The sequence below is a fragment of the Rousettus aegyptiacus genome, unplaced genomic scaffold, assembly GCF_014176215.1.
Source record: "Rousettus aegyptiacus isolate mRouAeg1 unplaced genomic scaffold, mRouAeg1.p scaffold_m13_p_16, whole genome shotgun sequence".
NCBI classification, from domain to species: Eukaryota; Metazoa; Chordata; class Mammalia; order Chiroptera; family Pteropodidae; genus Rousettus; species Rousettus aegyptiacus.
In genome coordinates this window covers 3,579,076-3,594,224 of record NW_023416291.1, presented here as the reverse complement: position 1 = coordinate 3,594,224, position 15,149 = coordinate 3,579,076, and the positions used below count along the sequence as shown (strand labels likewise).

At 34.7% G+C, this 15,149-nt stretch overlaps 1 long non-coding RNA gene and 1 pseudogene across 1 annotated transcript in view; one reads left to right on the top strand and one right to left on the bottom strand.

The window, feature by feature from the left end:
- LOC107518505 overlaps positions 1-15,149 on the bottom strand; it is a 559,217-nt gene that overhangs the window by 477,713 nt on the left and 66,355 nt on the right. The window lies entirely within an intron of this gene.
- On the top strand, positions 8,975-9,091 carry LOC118612771 (annotated as a pseudogene).

The window sequence follows — 15,149 nt, the reverse complement described above, 5'->3', positions numbered from 1 at the left end:
CATGTTTCTCTCAAGCTATTGTGCTGAATGAAATATTGCAAAAAAGTAACCAGAAAGAGTTCTAATAAGAGAATGTGGTGCTCAAGCACATGGCTTAAGACACAAACTTCCAGGAAGTCTCTGGCATTCAAGAATCTCAGTCCTTTCAAGAGAAATTTCCATAGATGAAGAATCTATAATAACATTTTAGTATCAGAATAATTTGGATGATATTTTGAGAAAAAATGTTAGAGAGGGGATAAACAAATTGTATGCAATATATGTTTCCTGGTCTGTTTGCCGGTTTTACTCCCTCAAAGTCAAGGATGTGAGAGAGAGAGAGAGAGAGAGAGACACACACACACACACACACACACCCCCACCCCCATGAGGGTTACTCAGAGATAGAAGCAAACTGGGCTATCCAACTTCAAAGGTGATAGAGGCTGTGGAAAGCTGTTTGTAGACACTGCTAATTCAGACCAAATACTCCTTTTAAGCAGGACTGGTTGAGATCTAATTATTAGATACGCTCTACCCCACCTCCCACCCCAACCATTAATCTTTGATTTGGCTAAACAAAACCAAATGACACTGAAAAGAGATTCTGTTTCTTAGATTCATAGAAGGCTTTTACAAATGAATTTTGTGGCCAAGTGCCAGATGGATGAATTTAGGAATAAATAAAAGGCCTCTATCAATGGAGTAGATAGTGTCTATATTAAATTTAGAAATAAAAAGAGACAAAAACATTGAAATGTGATTTTTCTTACTATTGAGAAAAAAAATAAAGAAAAACTAGGGACATGAAAATTATGGTTTACCCTAAAAGGACATTGTATGAACTGGCCTACCTGCTGAATTTGGAGTTGCCAATTATGTTTCAAATAGGACATCGTGAGGCTTATTTTGATGTGGTGAGGGAAGGGGAAGTTTAAGGAAAAACTTCATGCAGATTCAAATTAGAACTCCGGTTGCTTTCAGGGTCACCTTTCTGGACCTCAGTTTCCTCATCTGAAAAATGCAGATAGTAGACTTAGATAACTATTTCACAAAGCGTATTCCATGGAATATTACTTCCAGGAGAATCTCTGCAAAAAAAATATTCTTGGACAAAGAGACACACACTATATTTTCAACTTTTATGTCTAATCTGTGGGAAAATGAATCCAATTTTTTATAAAAACTTTTCTTAAAAAATATCAGACATCTGCATATGGCAAATTTATGAATCTAAGAGGAGATATAGGAAAATAGCTTAAACCAGTGAGTGGGTAGAAATCTTCACACATACCTTGTGCTCATTATTTGCATTCTTATTTGTATTTAATAACAGGACTACTCTGAAATTAACCAATATAACTGGTCAAACATACAGCAAAGAATTATTCCCACATATTCAAGGAAATGATGAGCTCATTCTAGTGGTTTGGGTTTTGTTCCCTGGAATTATTTCTCAATGTTACATGAAAAGTCCTTCTGGGTAGCCTTGGAGGACCTAGATTCATATTTTGATCCATTAACTAATATTGGCAGAGATATTTTTACATATCTCTTTTTTTTCTCCCCAGAATTTCTCCTGATTTCAGCCCTACCTTCCAAGGGAGTTAGAGTTAGATAGTATCTCTTATTTAAATAGATGGATGGATGGATGGATGAGTGGGTGAATGGGTGGGTAGGTAGGTAGGTAGGTAGATAGGTAGGTAGATAGATGAGTACCTTTTTCAAAGAAAAGGAACTTTAATTTCTTAGCTTTCTGTAACTAAATTCTGTTCCAGTACAGTGCCCTGTTTTCTCCCCTTGATCTGTCTCAAAGCCTTTTCGAAGACTTTCTATTCTTCCACACTAATGATATACAAGATCCAATTGTAGCTTCATTGCTAATAGAAAAAGAACATGTCAACATTGCTAAGTGTGTTTGCCATGGATCCCATTTGTCTCACAGAATGTGCTTTAGGAATATTATGCTGGCCATATCAACAGGATTCAGTAAACAACCTGTGTGAGAGTAGAAATGTATGATATTTTTAGCTATGGAAAATTGTAGTTTATTTTGTTAAGAAAAATTATCTAAAATCTGAAGAGAAAGCAATATGTCTTTTCATGGGTAGATGAGAGTAGCATAGACACACCCAAGAAGCTCTTATGAGAATACGTTCTTTTTTTTCAAATTCTTGTATATAACTGATTAAATTCTCAGACTTACCGAACCTACATAATAACCTGTAGATTTTTGTTTGGTAGATATGCAAATAATTTTTACCCATAATAAAAAGGTAACCCCATAGATTATGGGTTTTTTGCCCTTTAGGAGATTAACCAACATTGTATCTAACCTTGCAATCTTATTCACACCATCCTGTATTAAGTTGTTTTAGATACTCAACTCCTTAAAAGCTCTCTAACTAGTCTTAGCATCTGATTCCCTCTTTAATTAATGAGTCGAACACAGTTGACAGGTGTTCATTTTATATTTGTATGACAGTTATGTTTCAAATTATGGAAAATTGTACTTTAACAACTTATAAAAAAATGGTGCTGTTACAAGAAGGGAGTTTTTCATAAAGTAAGATTTCACCATTAAATATTTTGCCTTTGAGATGTTGGAAATATCTTCCTTTTGTACCAAAAATCTTCATTGTGGCAATTCTCTTTTGCTTGAAGCATGCATCCCCATAAAACAATAGACTTTTAAAATTGTAGCTAAATTTATTAGAAAAATTTAACAATTTACAAAAAGATAATTACTATGGCATCTTTTGTGACTCTGCCTTTCCAATATCTTCCACACATGTTGAAGTTTGTAATTCTAAACCAGTCTAGAAACCTCAGTACTTGCAAAGTAACCTCTAGATAAAGACTTCTTGGTCTTGTGTGCTATCTAAAAATGTATTGCAAAGCTCATTACCCACATAACTTCTCATTATAGGGTCTGGTTGGAAACAAAATATCTTTCATCTTCCCACACTGGGATGAATAAAAACACAAAAATAATAATGACCAGAAGTTACTTCATTGTTTTTCTGCAAATTAATTTTAGTGACAGACACTAGCCCAGGGATTACATTTTTTTTTTTTTTTTAATGTATCTGCAACAAACAAAATCTTGGACAGGCAAAAGGCAACAAGATGGTTTTCTAAAAGTAAGTTGTTGTTTTAAGAATTTGTTGGCTTAATAGATGAAACAACCTAAGGCTGAACACATGCCATAATGATTACATTTTGCTGGAAAAGTTTTTGCCTCTGGCTTTTTTGTTTTAGAGCCAGAAGTAGTCCTCTTTCTGGGTTGCAGTTACAGCTCTGAGCCATTCCTCCTACCGGAGATAAGAAAATAACAGGCATATAAAAATAACTAACTGAAACAACATGAAACTGACCCAGTTGAGTAATAGAAACAGTCTATGATTGACAAAAACACCATTTTTTATAATATAGTGAAGATTGGTAAATAGTTTCTTATGCCTAAAGCTGTTGTTTAATTTAATAAAGCCAGCCATAATAATTTGGCAGTACTCCTCCTCTGGATTGAGACTCAGTTATGAAAGTGGCTATGGATCTCTTCCAGACGCCCTTGGTAATGGTGGTGATGTTGAATATGTGTGTCCACACACATGCACGTGTGCACACACAAGTATGTCATGCTAATTGATGTAAAAAATTAGATGTTAAAATACAGATGCAAAAATTAAAAGATAAGCAGAGCATATGCTCTTTGATTCTAGGTTCATTTCTATCCCCTTCTTTTAATTAAAAGTCAGTATAATCCATAAATAGGGACCTAAATTAAAATTTTGTTTTCAGCTTGCAAATCATTTGACTTTAATGGGCAAGGGTGACAAAGTCCTACTTCATAAGAATAGCACTTCAATATGTTATTTTAGTAGGTACTTCAGGAAACTAGTAAATTAAATATATATCTTAGATTATGGTAATAATTATTAACATTTTTAATGCTTATGTGTAACTTGGTTAAACATTTTGTATCATTATCTTTTTTGATCTTCAAATTGTGAAGTAGATACTGTTATTTTATTCCAGTTTATAAATAAAATATTGAAGTTTAGAGAGATTATGTAACTTGCCTAAAGTTACACATCCACTAAGGTAAAAATGGGATAGGAACTCAGGCAATCAGGCTTTAAAAGTAGATCTCTAAACAGTAGGCTTTATGGTCTCTTTTGATATCATTTGGTATCTGCGTACATTAATCTTGGCTAAGAAATTCAATTAACACTTGGTTACCTTGTTCCTGTATTATGTGTCTCTCGCTGCAAGGATAGTGATGATTATAATGAACCAAGATACCATTCAAACCAACAGGAAAGTACAGTTAGAGAAAGAGAAATCTAAAAGTTATCATGATTAATTAATAGTCATTTCTTATGGGCATATATTTTAATTCAATTTTTTATTTCCTTGAGTAAATAAAGTAAAGAAGCTCATAATTTATTATTTTATTTCTCCCCTACCCATAACACACCCACATTCTCATAGGAAATTAGTGCTATTTTTTTAATCAAAGCAAATGTGTTTTAAATCCTAAGAATTCTACTGTTCCCAATCCTGTTTTATTTCCATTCACCCATTATAAGTTCTACTATTTATTATTTTAATGGAAGATAATTAAATTCCTAGGTTCCTTTTTCTACATATGTTCTCTCAAAAATACATTTCTTTAGATATCTAGAAATTATCTTAAAACAACATTTTTATTGTCTTCAAGATACCTAAAGTGGCACAGAAACTCCCCATGATGTGAGTTGCCTCAAAGCTTTTGTTGTGGTTTCTTTGTGAAGTTTTAGAAAGTTGTGACTTCCTGCACTGACTGGCATCATAGCCCAGGCCTGCAGGTCCCCTGCCTTCGTTACCACGGTGTTCCAATGGGCTCCACACTCACGACTCTCCAAAGACCCGTGACCGACTTGAATGAAATCTCTGCTGCTTGGCAGGAGTAGTCAGAACACATAAAACCTGCCAGCTGTCAAGGATGTAAACGGTGATTTTGTTTCACTTTTTAATGAATTAAAGCAGGATTGAAATCTATCCAAAGACAGCATGTTTGGCCTTTTAAAGGAAGAAAAATGAAAGGGAGAAATGTTTTTCTCTCCCAGCAATGGTGTGCAGTGAGGTGTTGACGATTAGTGTGGGTAGTCAACACTCCAGGAGAGCTATCTAAAGACTTTTTGTTTTGGGTTTCTTTTTCCTCTGATCAAATGCACTCTGTTGGCCAGAGGCAAAGAGATCCTCATCATTCTTTAGAAAAATTTCTACACCTCTGAGCTTTCTCAAATGCAAAAACTAGAATGTTTCCTTAAACATTATCATCTCTCTCAAATCATTCAGCAGGGTGTGGTAAGGAGGAGAATACCTTTTTAATTGGAATTTTTGGTTTTTTTTTTTTTGGCTTTTTTTTATTTCAAAGCCAGCGACATGTAAAATTTTTTATGCAACTTTGAGTCACCGAACCACAGCAAGTACTTGTGGTAACTGACAAAACTCAATTCCACATCTCTCGAATGCACTCAGAATTACATTATTTTGTTAATACTTATAGGGTATTTTGTGTACAACTATTTAAGTTTTACCCAATTTACATTTGCTTATAAAAGAAAATACATAGGTTTGCTAGTGTCACTTGTGCCAAAATAGCAGGAACTTTAACTCTCTATACTTCAGCTTTTTTCTTTTTAATATGATAACAATCCAGTGATAATTTGGTCAAAAGCACAAGAAAACTTGTGATTTTATGGTCATCCAGTCTTCATTTGCATTTTCTCTCAAGGATGTAATAATATGGGGTTGGCATACCCTCATCTGCTTTCCTCAAACAAATATACGCCTTTCAAGTTCTTTAGGTTTGCTTGCCCAGTTTCTCTCTGGAATTTTTATTAACTTTCACTATATTGAAAATGATGGTGTCCCTTATCTCTGCATTTGTGACTCATCTTAAGAATCATTAAGGTCATTCAACATTTAACCACTAGCAGGTCCTCATCTGTGGTCCAGCATCACACGCTCTATTTGACAGAGAATGGATAAAACAGAATTGGGACTTTATTCTCATTGATAAAGAACATTTCCACTGAGCCTTAATCATATGTATTAAGCTTGCGTTTTGAAGTGGCTTTTAGCCGAGAGGGTGTAGAGATTAAGTAGTCAGGGCCCTCTAAGGAGAAAAAGCAACTACTGCCTCCCTGAAAACTGATCAGAATCAACAAAAAAATCATGAAGGAAAAACTGAGACTGTGTCCTCTCCATGCAAGAGTCGACTCAAGGCTCAGCAGTAACCAAACCAAGCTCCCTTGTACCCAGGCACTTCTGAACCGAGGCAAGGACTTGCTTAAAAGAGCCATCACCTTTGCTTACGCAACTGGGTTGCATTTGCCTTTTGAGCCTTTATTGCCTATGGTTGGAGAGACAACCATTCACAGAGGCTTCTCTCCCAGATGCACTTTTTGGTTTGTAATCCTCATGCTTTACACTGATCACCTCTGAATTATTCCTCACAGCTTAAAAGTTTTTATTGTTCTACACATAGAACAGTGACCTAGACATTGCTTATGTTATTTTCAAATTAAAAAACTATCTCTCCTCAGTCTTGGTCATTTTCCAGAAATTACGAAAGAGTCATATCCTTAAAGTCAAGAAGTGCGTGACTCTGGCCATAATAGAGTACACCCAGACATATCACAATCAAATACCAGAAGCAAAGCGGGGGTAGAATGAAAAGGCAGCTGGGGCGAAAAAGGGGGATCAACTGCTAAGGGACGTCTGTTGGACTGACTGCTGACCCTCCACAAACAACAGTAGGACCTCCCGTAGAACCATTAAATGTACAAGATAGAATTACTGTGGAACTAGAACTATATGTCCAATGGTACTGTTTGTTAAGATGAAAGCTATGTGAAGACTGTCAGCACTGAGCTGATCAAGAAGGGAAGGTTTCAACTGGTGGCGAGATGTCCAGTTGAAAGAACGCACGAGGAGCCAACATGAGAATGAAACGGCAGACACTGACTTTATGGAGGGGAACATGCTTCTGCGCTCGGGGACCGCATGGGCTTTATATATGTCAGAGAACAATAGTGGCATTCTGCCACACATACGTGATACAATAAGCTGAATCATACATAAGTTAGGCACAGGCACCCTACTGCATTAATGAAACCTTCCAAATCCAGAGTTTTATCCCTAGCCACAAGCCTGGATCACCGCCAGACCTGGGACCCACAAAGATATATGCAAAGAAACCAAAACTGCGCAAGTGTATTACCTCAGACTTTCTCCAAAAGAACTTCCAGACCCTAGAGTGTAGGCGGTGTACCTGAGGAAGCAGGAGAGAGGTGCTAGAAAACTAAGACAAAAAAAGCAAAGATGCGAGGATAACATGTTGAGAATGTGGGCCTAATCAAATATATTGATGATACAAAATATTTATTTTTCGAGGATCAAAAAAGATAGAACTAAATTAAAAGTCACAAGTAACGAAGGATTCTAAGATTCTTATTTGGAAAGATGGAAAAGATGTTTGTTGATCAGCTTTAGGTTTTGCTAAGAATACTTGTTAAATTTTATAAAATGGATCATTTTACACTAAAATACATAATACTAACAAATTATGACGACGAAGGATTACTTTTTTTCCATTTATGTATTTTATGGATTGAGTAAGACTGGTATCTGTGGAGGGAATATATCTGCCAGCAGGCATGAGTTTGCAAAACTGGTAAAGAGAGAATGACGAAAATCATTTAAAAATAACACAACAAAGAGCAATAACTAAAAAAAAGTGAATAACTTCTAAACTTATGAGGAAGGGAAATTAAAATGAGGAAAATTAAACATATTAATCAAGAGGCTACAAGGACGGAAAAGCAGTCATGGACACAGCGAGACGCATGGAAACTATCCAAATATAAATATTTACAATAAATGTAAACAAACTAAGCTTTAAAGTTAAAAGGAAAAACGTTTTTCAGAATAGCCCTTTTTTAAAAATTAGCTTATATGTCCTTTTCGGTACAACTTTAAAAAGTTGGAAAGAAGATTTAAAATGTGAAAAGTGAAAGGAGATAAAAGCATAGGCAAATATTAACAACAACAACAAAGAGTCTATGTAGCTATTTTAATTAAATAAAATGTAAGACAAAAACTAAGGAAAAAACTATGACTAGCAATAAAATTAATTACATAATAAAAAAAGGTGCAATTCTTCAGGAAGACATAACTATTCTGAATTTTATTCTTTCAACCAAGTAGCTTCAAGATGTAAACATATCTATTCTCTCTATAAATATGTATTGACACATAAATATACAATATATTTATACATCTTGAAGGCAGTCCTACAAGATGAAATTAACTGATCTCTCAACTGAGAGATTTTAACACAACTCTGTCAGTATTTACAAGGCACAACCCCTAAAAAAGATCTCCTTAAAAAAGTGTAGATAACGTTTCAATTAGAAAATTAATTTGGCTGAGTAGAAAGGTCCCTGGACATATTCTTAAACAAATGAAGATTTCAAAAATTCTTGCCTAACTATATTTGAAAACTTTTGCTTCTCAGTTTAAAAACTGATGAAATGGTATACATAACAAACATTTTGCCTTACAAATGGAGAATATAGCCTTTCATGCATGCAGGCAGCATTTATAAAAATTCACCATGACTAGCCTATAAAGCGAGTTTTAATTAGTTTTTGAAAATGCCTAGTATACAAATATAGTCTCTGCCTAAACGTAAATAAGGAAGAAACAAAATGTGTACTTTTTAAAAAATTATTAAAATAATAGGGAAAAAAACAAATTTATAAATAATTTAAGGGATAGAAATAGATTATTACAGGAACTCAAAAAATACTTAGGAATTTTAAATAATGAAAAAATATAAATCAGATCAATTATATAATACATATATTTTCTTTGGTTTTACAGAATTCATTGTTTGCAACCCTTTATTGCATTTCTTCTGACATTTATTTATCCTAGCATAATCTATGGCCATGCTACCCTGAACAAGCCAGATCCCATCTGATCTCAAAGCTAAGCAGGGTCAGGCCTGGTTAGTACTTGTATGGGAGACCACCTAGAAGACCAGGTGCCAGGTGTAAAAACAAAAAAAATAAGGCATTGTAAACTCATAGGGTCCTTGCAATCTGTGAGGTCAACCAAGGGTCATCTTGCCTAAAAATAAACAAACAAATAAATGAATATTTATCCTAGTGTGTATTATGGGATGGGGATCCATTTTTACCCCAAAATGTCGACCAGTTTTCTAATAAAAATTTATTGAGTAATTCATTTTCTCCAGCAGTTTTTATCATTCTGCAACTCTTTTTATGCATTTAATTTTGTTTCAGAACTCTTGATTCTTTTCCATTGGTTTGTCATCACACTTTTTGTAAATTTTAATTGTATAATATTTTAATAAATCCGAGGAAATGTGTTTTATTTTTAATGAACGATTAACAGTATCACCAGTTTCCAGCTGTTGATATCTTTACAAAATTTACTCCATGAATAGTTTAGTTACTCTCTTTTAAACTAAATATTAGATACATCCATACTAGTTTTTTTCTTTATGCACAGATTGTCTCTCCTAAGTTCCTACTGGGAAACCTTTGCCTACTGGGAAACCTTTACAGTTCTTGGGGCTTCCAGTAACCACTTCCTTCCCTCACCCCTTCAGGTGTGACGATGGTAGTGGCTTCCTGCTGGTGCTGACCTGGACTTTTTCACTCCCTCACTGGCTTCCCTTTAACTACCAGCCCCACTGCCCCCACCACAAATCTATAAACAGTTCCTTTCTTTAAACTCGCTTCCATCAACCCTATTGAATGTGCCATCTTTTTCCATCCAGATCTCTAACATAGATGCACATTATATTATAAGCCCTATTTCTTTTAGAGAAAGCGATGCCCACAAAGGTGAAGTTATTTTCTAAGCTTGCACAGCAAGTAAAGGAATTAAAATCCAGACTTGAATCTGTTTTCGAATGCCAATATCCATAGATCTCACCATGTGGGGTGGTAAAGACTGACCTATAGATGATACTTGGTCCATTAAAAGGTTACAGTATAATAAAATATATTTGTGCAATATTTTAGAACAAGCAGTGACTACTAGGAAAATATAAGTGTTCTTGGCTATCTGGCAAGGCAACATTTTCCTGAGAGCTAGCCATATCACAACAAGATCTGGGACATTTTAAGGAAGAGATTTAGTGCAAGAGGCAGATATCAGAAATAGCATGTTTCAAAATGTGAACTTCACTGAAAATGAATGTCCACAAAGAAAGCCCAAGAGTTTATTGCCTATTAGCCTTCTTTCCAATTCCCATAAATCCAGAGCAAAATTGCCAAAATCTCCATGTCACAACAGATACAAAGGGAAACATATGGTGGTGGAGGGGGAGAAGATGGGTACTCTCCCACGTAATAGTTGGCTAATTTTCTGGAAAATAACAATAAATTTACCAAACTTAATCTGAACTTGGTCGGCTCCCCCGAGCCTTTCATCCATAATTAATGTAAAGTTTTCACCATCACTGTATGGCCTACATGTGTTAATCTCACTTTTTTTGTGGCTTGATAATAAAAACCACAGCCCTTCACAAGTGCACAGAAAATTGAATAAAGCCTTTAATAAGATTATGGTTTTGTGTGGAATATAGATTTCGCAGTCTGGAATAGGACAAAATGGAAATTTCAAAGGAATCTGAGTAAGTTAAATCCACAAGAACCCCAAATCACTGAATCTATTCAACCAGTTCATCCAACTTGAAACTACCAAACACACAATGCCGGTGATGGCCCTACTCTTTACCTGTACTAATACTGGAGATTATCTTTTTTTCTCGGCTTTATTGAGCTATAATTAACATAACATTGTGTAAGTTTAAGGTGTACAACATGATTTGATACACATGTATACTACACATTGATTCCCATAACAAGGTTAGTTAACACATCCATCACCTCGCACCTTTTGTTGTTGTTGCGAGCTCATTTAAGATTTACTCTGTTAACGACTTTCAGGTATACAATACAGTATTAACTACAGTCACCATGCTACATATTAAATCCCCAGAATGTATTCATCTTATAACAAGGTTCGTACCCTTTGACCAACATCTCTCTATTTCTCCTACCACCTCCCCTCAGCCCCTGGAAATCACCATTCTACCCTCCGTTTCTATGAATTCAGCTTTTTTTAGATTCTACAAATAAGTAAAATCATTTGGTATTTGTCTTTCTCTCTCTGACTTACTTCATATAATGTGCGTATACATTTTATCCATTCATCCATTGACTGACACTTAGGTTGTATCCATGTCTTGGCTCTTGTAAATAATGCTGCAGTGAACATGGGGTGCAGTTATCTCTTCAAAATAGTGATTTCATTTTCTTAGGATATATACCCAGAAGCAGGATTGCTTGGCCATATGGTAGTTCTCTTTGTAATTTTTTGAGGATCCTCCATACTGTTTTCCATAATGGCCATATCCACTTACAATCCTACCAATAGTACACAAGGGGTCCCTTTTCTCCACATCTTGACCAATACTTGTTATCTCTCATCTTTTTGAAAATATCAGTCTAATAGGTGTGAGGTGATATCTCATTGTAGTTTTGTTTTGCATTTCCCTGATGTTGAATATCTTTATTCAAAATTCTATATAGCTAATTTGAAACTCTATATTATTAAAAATAACTTCATGTAAAATAACATCTATTTTAACATAAATAATTGATTTTTCCTCATAAACAACCACATTTCTACTTCAGGTATAGTTTATTTTATTAATTTTGAAATATTTAGTGCAGTCACATAATATGATGTTCAAAAGTTACCAGAGATTATAAAGAGGAAAGTATGTTTTCCTTCTACCTTCTTCCCTAGCCATGAGGTCTTCTCATTGGATACCGCCCTGATTACCAATACTCGAGTATCCTTCTAGAGACATCCAAGAAATATGCAACAAGCACCTATGTATGTTGTCCTATAAGTGTATACATAGTGGTACTTCATTTATCATGAATGAAGAAAATGCAGTTGTCTGAACATATCACAATTGTAATACTAGCAAAAATTTTTAAAACATTTAGTGTAATTTTGGCACTGTTGTAGTACTTGAACCAATTCTTAGTAGTACTATGATTGAATTCATTTTATGTATGAGGAAACTGGGGAACAGAAAGATTCATTAACCCACAGAAAATCACAGAGATGGAAGATAGCGGAGGTGGGATGGTTTAGTTCCAAATCCTGAGTTTGTTGGGAGGCAGTTCTCCATGGTTCTCCTGTGTTGCTGCACATCTTGTGAACAGAGGCACTGGCTGCTTTTACTCCAGACTATCTTTTCAAGAATGTTTGCATAGTAAACAGCTTTGAAAATAGAGATTGTGAATCTGACAGAGAGAAGATTCCCTTACTGTTCAGGATAATAAAGATAGCATCTTCCTTCATAGAAGAGGGCAGGTTTTTCTTGCAGCTAATTATAAAAGATTTGAGTTCTCTAAGCTTGGGGTTCATAGGCTGTGATGCAAAGCCCCTGTGTGCAGCATCCATACCCACCCCCTCCACTTTGCTTCCAGAGAGCTTTTGCTTATATCCCACTAGGAGTGCTGGTTACACTACTTTTCTCAAAACATCCAGTGGCTTTCTATCTTACTGCGAATGAAAGTTATCTGTCCCTGGCATAGAGAATCCTACTTGACCTTTCACCAGGGCTACTCCTCCCATCTCCTTTTCTTCCACTCCCTCCTTTTCTTACTCAGCACCAACCACACTGAGCTCCCTGTTTCTCAAATGGACCAACTGGTCCCCAATTTAGTTTTTTTGAAATTGTCTTCCTTGTAGTTAGATTACTCTTCCATTAAATATTCCCATGGATCCTCCCTCACTTCATGTATGCCTCTACCGAAATATTGCTTCCTTAGAGAGTGTCTTTGTCTGACCATTCCATCTAAAATATCCCCCTCTCGCATCACTTTCTGCCCCTGAGCCTACATTACTATTCTTAATAGCATTGATCATTGCATGATATTACAAGTTGTATTTGATTATCATCTATCTCTTCCACTAGAATATACGCTCAATGAGAATAAATTTCTCTTTCACTCCAAGGATCTAGACAATTACCTAAAGCATAGTAGGTGTCTGAATAATATTTTTAAGAAATGAATGAATAAGAGACTGAAGTAAACTTTTCAAATAAGACCATCTATCCAAATCCAATTTGGTAGACCCTATATAGTATATAAAAAGTATATAAGAAATTATATTTTTATACATAGAAACCTTTTACTTTCCCAAAATACATGCCTAAAGTATAGAAAGAAACTGGACTTAATCTGAATGTTTTCATCTCTCAAAGTTCATTCTCTAATCTATATTCCCATTGCATTTGCCTCTCATTTTTTTTTCATGATTTAATGTTAATTAGACTAAAGCCTTCTGAAGCAGTGCAGAAAAGAAACATCGGATGATAAGGATCAATTTATAAATATCTCTTCCTTCAGGAAGTCAATACAGAAGAGAAAATAATAGTACACATCTCATGGAAAATGGAAATTTTTATACAGGATGAAAGTAAAGTCAAAGGAGATCTTTTGACAACTCTGTATATTGAGTATATCCATGTGGATTTGATATAAATATAATGGCACAACTTTATTGAAAAGTACTTCTCCCCAGAAAAGTCCAGATTATTTCTGGCATAAAAGATCTAGTAACTATTACTCTTCACTTGAAATTAGTAAGCCCTTGTGTCTCTCCTACTGTCCTTACTCCCACATCCAATTTGTCTATATTGTCAGTAAATGAACAATTTTTACCAAACCAAAGATATTTTACCTCCAGCCCTGAAAAAGTTTGGCTTTCATAAATCCATTCTGAATATTCAAATCCCATCACACTCTCAAACGTCTCCAGTGTTCTTTCTTCCTTCTTGTGCTATTTTAGTAGCCTATCGGCATGTCATATATTTCACTCCTATTTGGCATCTGCCAACTGTGTTTCATACATAGTTTAAAAGTAGAAGTCTGAAAAGCACCAGTGTGTACATTTAATATGTGTGTGTGTGTGTGTGTGTGTGTGTGTGTTGCCTTCAAATTAATTATTGCTGATACACTCTTCCGTTATGCCTTAAAAGGTTGGCCAAAGTCAAATTTTTATGAAAATAAAATCTCTCTCTTTTTATCATTACTTTATTTTAAATATTTAATGGTCTTTTTCTTCTTGTTAAAGGTGAACTCTAAAGACAGAAAAGTTTAGGAAAATTTAAATGTTTTCATGAAAAAAGAAGGATGAATGAGGGTTTACAAACATAAAGGTCTTTATGTGTATGTAAATATATATTGTCAGGCACTTTTGTCAAAGAGAGCCAAGGAAGAAAATACAAGAAGGCATTGTTTTGTTGAGCCACAAAACAATACTATGAAGTGTTCTATTTGAATCATTTTCAAATATCATGAATGTTTGTTAAGAGCTAGAAGAGCATGGGAAGATGAAAGAAGCAGTGAAACAATATTAAGGTAGTCAAGGTTCGTGTGTGTGAGTATATATTTTTAAAACAAAAGAATGATGTAGTGGTTACACATATGAATTGGAGCCAGAGTCCTCAGGCTGAATTTCCATCTGACTTGTCAATAAACTTGGAAGGGGAGTTTCATAGCGACACTACTTAAACTTTTGCCTCTTCCACCCTGAGCAAATAATGTTGATAGAATCCACAGGACTAAGTCAGGGGAAAAAATATATTCACATAAATATATCTTGTAACTGTAACAGAAATAAATTAAGAAGATATTTGCTAAAGAGGGTAAGAAACTCATCCTTTATCTCATTAGGTTATCTGTAATAAAAATGCTTTCTTTTTCACATCTTACTAAAAATATTTTAAAGAAGAATTTGAATATTTGAATCTTGGGTTGATTAAGTGTCTTATTATAAAAATGCAGTCCATTATATTATTATTCTCATTTTACTCCTATTTCCATTTTATCACAATGTCCTTTCGTGGTTTAAAGACTCCAAACTCAGTATGTATCTCCTACAATCTTAAAGAGCCATGTCTTTAGAATTTGCCAAGTTAATCTATTCTCTAAGACTTGACTGAGAATATTTAAGACTTTGGGTTAGAATTTTGGATGCCCTTTTTGAAA